Source organism: Lissotriton vulgaris, chromosome 6 (genome assembly GCF_964263255.1).
Source record: "Lissotriton vulgaris chromosome 6, aLisVul1.2, whole genome shotgun sequence".
Classification (NCBI taxonomy): Eukaryota; Metazoa; Chordata; class Amphibia; order Caudata; family Salamandridae; genus Lissotriton; species Lissotriton vulgaris.
The window spans coordinates 893,107,465-893,113,614 of NC_141694.1; the positions used below are offsets into that span (position 1 = coordinate 893,107,465).

The 6,150-nt window shown below is 46.3% G+C and overlaps 1 pseudogene; it reads left to right on the forward strand.

The window, feature by feature from the left end:
- Positions 1–426: 426 nt before the first annotated feature.
- LOC147708124 (mid1-interacting protein 1A-like) lies at positions 427–1,212 on the forward strand (annotated as a pseudogene).
- Positions 1,213–6,150: the final 4,938 nt, after the last annotated feature.

A 6,150-nucleotide genomic window follows, 5' to 3' on the forward strand; every position in this document is an offset into this window, starting at 1 on the left:
TAGGACTATTCAAATGTTAATAGTACTTTTGTGTGTTTTTTTTTTTACACATATACAGTGAAAAATAAACTTCGAAATCTGGTAAACTCATGTAAGATCTTTTCATTTTTTAATCAAGTTATTTTACACTGTCCTTGAATAAAGCATTTATCAAAGTCTGCATGGGTCACTCTGGGCCGGCTGCAGGGGAGTTATTCATACTGTGAAACAGAAGGAACGTCTTGTTTATTTATTGCCCAACATCAGATCACCTCACCCAGTGAGCAGTGAAATCGAAGAGCTGTCTTGAGCAAGCTTTGGGCTGGCAGTCGTTACGTAACCCATGGGATTATTAACCAAGCTGTGGAAGTAGATTGCCTGCACGATCCAACTTTTGCCACTGTTGCAATTTGACTGCTCCCAAAAAAAAAAAAGTCACGCCACCAGCTTCTGGCCCATATAACCCCTGAAATGCCAGCAGATACCCAGTCGCACTGGGAATCACCAACCTAACAACTGCCCTGCGACTCGAGGAGGCCTCTGTACAGTTTCGGAGATGCAGCACCCGAAAAACTGCCTCGCCTCCGCCATGGCCAGGTTCTCCGAAGCCGCCTGCAACATGGAGCACAAAGTGATGTTTCCCAGCCTGCTGCTCGATGTCCCGCTGGACCAGGCGCAGGCCTCTCTGACCTTTACCAGAGCTACATCATGCTGAAGTCCATCCGGATGACGGTAGAAACTGGGCTGATCCCTCTGGACGGCTGGCCGGCCAAGGCCAACACCGCAGACCTGCACCCGGAGACGGAAGAGAGCCCTGACCTGGAAGTGCTGCTCCAGTCTCACACCCGAGGACTGCTGCACGTTCTGAGCTGCCTGACCAACCAAGCCCGCGCGCTGACCCGGAGGTACAAAGACATGATGGGGATGGCTCACTGACGACAGGGGACGTGAGCACAGCATTGCACCAAAGGCCCACGACTCAACCAAACTTGGAAATGAAGAGGGTCTACAACAAACAGCACAGAATAATCCACCGTCATCGATGAACCATGAATCGTTCACTTCAAGTGCTGCCAATAAGTGCAGATTATTTTAACCTGTACATTTTATGGAAAAAAACGCAGACTCTAGTCTTCCTTGGTCCGTGCTGTATCCAAAATTAGGTAAAGTAACAAACTGAATCTAATTCATAGCATCAAATGTTTGTAAGAGACCACTGCACCACATGCTTTAAAGTCTAAAGACGGAGGGAAGAGGGGGTAGGAGAAATGCGACACGGCGGGAAGGGGAGGGGGCGGAGCGGCGTGCTGTATCCAAAATTAGGTAAAGTAACAAACTGAATCTAATTCATAGCATCAAATGTTTGTAAGAGACCACTGCACCACATGCTTTAAAGTCTAAAGACGGAGGGAAGAGGGGGTAGGAGAAATGCGACACGGCGGGAAGGGGAGGGGGCGGAGCGGGTAAAATAAACAAGACGGAGGGAAGAGAGGGGAGGGGGGAGGAGAAATGCGACACGGCGGGAAGGGGAGGGGGCGGAGCGGGTAAACAAAGACGGACGTGCACGCGCTTTTAAGCTCAATGCGCATGCGCATTGAGCTTAAAAGTCACGGGCACTGCAAGGAATCGCCACGATTCCTTGCAGTGTGGATAAAGAGTGGATAAGTCCCAATACTCTCGCCTTGCTCGATGCGCATGCGCATCGACAGGCGAGACCTAAAAAGCAAGGATGCCTAACAAATGCACGGAAACAGCAGTAAACCACTATCCTACACAGACCTGCCCTGGTAAAATCGCACAGCCAGACAGTACATTTAGTACTTGTCAGGGGAGGAAGCTGACAAGACACTGGCCAACTTCTGCTTCCTGCACGGATATTGCTTTGGGCTGGCAGGGTTGGGTGGAGGGCGAGTGTATACAACCCTCATTGGCCAGTTCTGAAAGGAAGAATCCTGCTGCCACTTGAACATACTGGTTGTTTGTGAACTTCTCTCCTCCTGCCCTGTGGCTCCTATTGGCGTTCGGAGAGCATTCACAAAAGGGGAAGAAAGAAAGAAAGAAAGAAAGAAAGAAAGAAAGAAAGAAAGAAACAAACAAACAAACAAACAAACAAACAAACAAACAAACAAAAAAAGGCAAGAAAGAAAGAAACAAACAAACAAAGAAAAAAGGCAAGAAAGAAAGAAAGCATTTCCTATTACCAGCTTTGAGGTTGATTATTGTTTGACTAGACTTTTGCATCTACCCCTCGACCAATAAAAATGCTCCTCTGCTGGGGGCGGGGTGGGGAGGGTGTTTAGGGGGAAACAATATAGTAGGATGTCAATTGAGCAATGTCACAAAACATCATTTTGCAAGCTGGACTGGCTGGGGATTTCCCTCCCTGTATTGAACAGATGGCTACAGGAGGTGCCTCACTGCAAACGCTGCCAGTGGTATGAAGGGAATAAGAAAATAGATGAGTTTTCAGCAGGATGAAAAAAAATATCTGAATGGCCACAGCATACATGGGTGCAGGAAGGATGATTCAGGGCTTAGGAACAGCTAGAAGGAAGCACAAGGAGAAGAAGGGGCACAGTGTGGAGATAATTTAAAGAATTGACGAGAAACTGAAAGGTGACACAGCATTGTGACTAAGGAATAGAAAATACATACTTTCTAACTTAGCCTGAATAAAAGGGCTATTCTGCGTAACAAGTGACAATGCTTATCATGCCGGACATACAATTTCACAGTGGCGGCTCCTCAGCAATGGCGGAAAAGTGTCGCCCCACTGCCTGGCTCAGAGTCAGCAAATGGTAAATAAAACGATGTTCTTGCATCATTTTATTTTACATTTGCCAGCTCTAAGCCAGAGGTGTTGGGAGTGTCGGGGCTGAGGCATGAGAGGTGGGAGAAGGGGTGCTAGTGCACTCAACACCCTCAGTGCTCATGTGTGTTTGGCCAGCCATCTCAGACCGACCAACACACATACGCACTTAGGTTTTCTCCAGCCCAGCTGCATTGAGCAGCCGGGCTGGAGAAACCCCACAGAATCCTGATCTGAGCAGAGCATCTTTCCTGCCTGCTCAGACCCAGGGGTGCTGGGACCAGGCAAAAAGAGGAGAGGCGGAGCGACGGGACGCAATGCTGGAGGCGGCCGGCAGCTAAGGGTACTTTTTAAAAAAATTTATTTTCACCCCCGCCGCGCTACACCTCACGCATGACCCCACCCTTTGTTAATGGCGGCCGCCGCTGCAATTTTATATCACTGTTTTGGAGTTCAGAGAGAGGTTCTAATTTGCAAACATCTCCTGAAAGGATTTGACCACTGAGGACATCAAATAGTTTTTTAAAAAAAAATAATTGCGATTTCCATGGAGCTCTTCTAATTCTGTGATGTATTGTGCGTAAAGACTTTTCTATGCTTTAGGTGGAGCAAGTTCTACATTGATGCTAGCATCATGGCTAGACCTAAGAGGAAAGGTGAAGATCAACTACATAACACCTGCATGAAATAACCTGTATGAAAATGTTAATTTACAGCTGGCATAATAACAATTAATGACAAAGCCAATAGGTCTGACTTTTTGGTAGAGGGAATGTTTGGTAATAGTTGAGCAACTTAGTGTGTGTTATCATCATCTGTCCTAGAAAGAAAATCTCATTATGAAACAAAATATTGGGCTACCACAAGGAGGAAGCTGGGAGTAGGGCCAGGTTGCAGAAGAGATTGATTTAACAAAGTTAACCTGTACCCTCAAAGTTAAATATTAGTAGAAGGAGGCAGAAAATAGCATTTCTGCTGTTGGTGGTGAACATGACAGACAAGGCAAACTATTGCATAGCAGATTCTTTTGAAAAAGGGGCAGTGTATTGCATCTCTACGAAAGCCTGTATGTATGCGTTTCTTTATTTTGAAAATCAAAAAGCCATAAACCCAAAATGTTATCACAACTGTAAAGTGAAACAAATAAATGTGCAATGGTGATTAGTGAATAGCACTGTGCCTATATGAGACGCAAAGCCATCCAAACAGCAAGCTGTTCCTAAACAAAAAAGCCATACATCAGCAAATGTAATGTTGTCTTGTAAGTAAAGTAAATACGTCAGAGAAGACACACTTGACTTTCAAGATACATGTCACACCTGTAATCTATCAAGCATTGGTCTAACAAAAGCACTACTGTGGAAGTCTAAAAATAATAAAGACATTAGGCAGTGAGATTTCCAACTTACCTTATCATTCACCAGCTTCAGGGAAGCTAGGTGCCACGTGGACCCGCTCAAATACAGAATTTCAACATGCATTTGATAGATTACAAGACATATCACATATAATGCACAAATGATACACAGCCAGTGAGAGAGAGCAAGTTGCTTGGCTAAACAGTAGAGGCTTAATCACTCGCTTATCCAATCATTAATCAGAATAAAGTCCTTAGCTGTACATGGGCCTTCATTTATGAAATGCAAGGGACGAATAGCAACAGCTTGTTACGTACACTTGTGACTTAGTCATTTCTCAAGGCGTTGCATTTGCAGCAAATGTACGGACAGTTCAAGTTCACTTCTAGACCAACAGCCTATGCACCTGCTGAGGCTTGCTCTTATTGAGTGTCACAAAATGGAACCTGAGCTAAAATGGATCTTGTACTACTTAAATAGCCCCATCACCAACACCTAATGGGAACAAAATGGGACAATGAAAACATCCATAAAATGTTATAGTGTTGATGGAAAGCCTATTTACACAACAGAAAACTGTCAGAACTCCGTTTACAGAGCCACAGAGCAAGCACAAGCTACTGGGCCAAACTATGGGAGTTCAGGCCGCTTACTGCTGATGTTCCGGGGCCTGCCATACTATGGATCCTGAGGAACTGGGCCAAATATCCCTTTAGCACTTGACTTTCATTGGTACCACAGGTTGAGAGTGCAATGTTTCTCCGGGGGGGTGGGGGAAGGTGTAGGGGTAGGGATGGGGTACACACAGGAGGATGAACACAGGCTCACAACTCCAAATATGATCAGCAGCAGCAATAAATGATTGTCCAGTCAAATTCTTGCTTTTACTAAAAAAGAGTATTTATATACAAACACACAGTAAAATACAACATTCACAAACAGCGACGGCTCGTGGAGGGAGTTACGGTGGGGCAGGAGGGTGGGGAGGGGGAGGGGCAGGGCGGAGGTTGCTAAAAACCGGCATATGGATAATTGCAGGTAAGTAAACAATTTAATTAATAAAACGAATTTCGTAGTGCGCCTTGCATCGCAAAATGCAATGCAGTGCGAGCTACGAAATTCGTTTTATTAATTAAATTGTTTACTTACCTGCAATTATCCATATGCCGGTTTTTAGCAACCTCCGCCCTGCCCCTCCCCCTCCCCACCCTCCTGCCCCACCGTAACTCCCTCCACGAGCCGTCGCTGTTCACAAACAATACACACAATCCCCTGAGGTTAGAGCTGTAGTGTGTCATAGGTGGATCATGAGTCCCACTCCCCTCTCCTAGAGATAATGGTTATTCCCCATCCACTATAGGTGACATTCAGGTTAAGCTCCTCTAGTAGTCCGCGTCTCAGGAGTCCCAATCTAACTTATTAGTAAAGTCAAAAGTGTTCCAGAGCTAAAGCCCTATCTGTCTGGCCTGTCAGTCAGTCTTACCTGCACAAGCAGGATCTGAGTGACCACATTCTATGAGCATGCCCCTTTTGAGGGTGCTGAAGCTGCAGTAACTGCTTCGCAGCTGCCTCTGATAAATCCTATATACGTATGGCCTGGGAGGGCTGCTGTTTTTTCCTTGAGTTCCTCAGACCAATTCTGCAGCAGCAAGAGTGTTCTCGATGTTCCTCAGATGCTGGTAAGTTTCTTGAGTTCCTCCCTGTTGGTAGGAGGAGGGAGGCATGACGGTCCTGGTGCGTGTCCTCATTCATGGCTTGGGTCCACTCAGATCCCCGCAGCAGCCTTCTTCCTCCAATGACAGTCTCAACCAGACCGTGCTCTATTACACCTCACCGCTGCCCCAGGCATGTGGCTCATCATTCTTCCTCTGTGCATGGGCTACGGCCTGATCAGCACCACAGCTTTTTCATTATGGCGGCCTCTCCTGGCATACCGGGTCACTGACTTAGTCCTGCACTTAGGCTATGGCCAATTGGCACTGCAGCAATCTTCAAGGGTGTCCC